Here is a 2,945-nt window from a genome sequence, read left to right as displayed (position 1 = left end):
AGTTTTGGAGAGATGGGATTAGTAGGTATTAAGTTAGATATTGTTTGGCTGTCAAGTTTAGAGTTTTTGAGAAGAGTCTTTGTTTTACTGACTATTGTTTTTCTGTGGTCCTTCTTAAGTTTTTTGTATGTATCGTCAGTTAGAAGCTCCATGATTTTGTTGTAATAGTCTTCTTTATTCATTATTACTGTTGTGTTGCCGTTGTCTCCGGGTAATATAATATCTTTATTTTGATTGAGTTCTTTAATTGCGGTTTTTTCCTGTTTTGTTAAGTTTGAGGATGGAACTTGAGCTTGCATCTTGAGTTATGCATCCGCGAAAATGAACAAAACCTAAAAAAGCACTACAACGATGAAAAATCTGACCACAAATAAAGCTTATGAAGGTGAGTTCTTATATAAAAAAAATTAAACGTAAGGTTTTTACTAAAGCTATGGCAATGCTAAAAAATGGTTCTTTTTTAGTTGCTGTTAAAACACAAGTTTTATTCATCATATCCCAATAAAGTTACTTTTTCAATACAAAAACTTTCGAATACATCAGGTTTGATTAAATACAATTTGACATTTTAGAATTAAACATTTTCTCTATTCTATAATGTACATAAACATTTTTAACATAAACATGTTTCTGTGCCATTGCAATTTGTAAACTAAATTTTTTAATGAAATTTCTGCAATTTATTAAATTTTTGTATTAAATTACTTCAAAAAAACATTGAGTATTATTTCCCCAATAAAATAAATGTATAATTAAATCGACATTTTTGAAAATATAAGTGTTTTTATTTACAATACAGGCCTGTTTTTGTGTGAATATTATGCAATTTTTTTGTTATTTCGAAATATATACTATTTTAAATTTATAAAGATATAATCGTTTATAATATTCCCTGTTAATGATGAGCGAAAGGGATTTAATACCGAAATTGATAACAATTATAAATTAGGTGATATAGCGATGAAAAATAGATGTTTTTATTTTCTAAATATGTACGGGTCTAAAAATGTTAAATCTTGCATCTTGTTAGTTCTTTACAAGAAAATAATTTAGTGCCATTCTTCACGTCTTTTTCGAAAATGTAAAATGGATTATCAGAAAGTAATGATCGAAAAATGGTTATAGAAATAAATAATACTGAAATACTTATTCCAAAAAGTATATGATACTCTTAGCTTTTAGGTTTCATTATACCAACAATCTAAACGAAGCTTGATTCAAATATAAAATTTTTTATTCACTTTTTTCTGAGTAGTTGAAAATAAATTTTATACTTTCCTATACTTTTTGCACTAAGTATTTTAATATTTTAATACTATTAATTTCCATAATTATTTTACATAATTTTTCCTACTATAGCGAAAAAATTGTAGTATAATCATTATAGCTAGTCTTATAATCATTTTCCTAAAATAATGTTTCATGAAGGTCAAAATTAAGACTATATATCTCATTATCTGTAAAAAAAATACGGCTGCCATAAAGTATTGCTTAATCAATTATCTCAATATCAACTGAGATGCGTTCAGAAAACTCAATACAGAAAACAGTTTTTACCACGAAAGAATGGCAGTTTCGCTGACAGAAATATAAAGTTTTCAACTTTATTGACAATACTTACAGTATAAAAAGTTGATATTTTGACAGATAAAACAATATGACACAATCTAATTATATTAATTAGACGCATGGACATAGGAAACACGGGACTAGGCATGCCATCCTAACTTGGCGAGCGGGGTTGAATCCACGGGAGGGGGGAGAATTCCATGAGTAGGGAGAGCTGCCATTTTACGATCTGCCATTTGATTATGCGCACGAGCATTTTTGCCGATAAACTGTGCATGGAAATATAAACATGTGGGCGCTGCCATGTTTGTCGCGGGACATCAAAAGGGGGCGGACCTCCCCCCTCATTGCATCATCCCCGCAATGGCATGCCTAGTCCCTTGTTTTCTATGTCCATGATTAAATATTATTATTATCAATCCGGTCGGTAAGCAGTTTTCTTGTACTGGTACAGTAGAAATATTGTGTAAAGTCCGTTTCTAGTAGAATGTCAACGAATAAGAGGTTATATTACAGCTATCTCTATTTCTATTCAAAATAACTTACTCTTCTTATTGGATATCTCTGAAGGTACTTTTTCCAGTACATAAAATACCACAGAAGCAAACAAGCATATTTTCTTATCTTTAAATGTTTTGATTTTCATAAAAAGCTGCAGACGGCTTTGCCCTGAGGTAAGGGGCGAAGCCGACGAAATACAGCATGTTAGAAATAATTAAATCACCAGATCATTTCTTTTTTTATGCGATTAATACTTATATACTGGTTGGCGCTGCCTCCCCCCCCTTACCCTACTTGAAATATTTCATTTTTTATTCTAGATTCTAATATTGTTACATTTTGTACCATATATTCCACTATTACTATTATCTTGTTTATCATTGTTTAAGTTTGCTTTCTTAAATCTTGTTATTACCCAGGAAAAAAGAAACTTTTTAACTGGAGCGCTTTGAAATGTGTATCTTCAAATTCCAGATTGACAAAGTTGCATTTCAATTGTTTTGGGAATCTTTTAATTAGTCAGCTATTTGGACTTAATTAAATCTGCCAAGCCACATTCGGAGATGTACTCGGTCTGTTGTTTTAAGCAGCCCTATAAATCGCCCCCATTTTCTGTTCTCTTAGCATCCGGAGGGGTATCGTAGTTCAAATAAGTCCAATAGATGGTGCTCCGATCAGGTAAGTGTAATGCCCGGGGATCTATTCACGCGCGAAATTCGAGAATGAAGTTCTCCCCAACGATGTCCGTCGGACTTCGCCGCCGAAAGGAATCAGAGTCCTTGCTGCAAGAAACTAGAGTTCGCCTCGCGTTGTGCTGAAAGTCTTATAAAAGATTCTATATTTTAACTTTAGGATTAATATTAAATGAAAAGACT

The sequence above is a fragment of the Belonocnema kinseyi genome, chromosome 8, assembly GCF_010883055.1.
Source record: "Belonocnema kinseyi isolate 2016_QV_RU_SX_M_011 chromosome 8, B_treatae_v1, whole genome shotgun sequence".
Classification (NCBI taxonomy): domain Eukaryota; kingdom Metazoa; phylum Arthropoda; class Insecta; order Hymenoptera; family Cynipidae; genus Belonocnema; species Belonocnema kinseyi.
Note: the sequence above shows the minus strand (reverse complement) of the source record.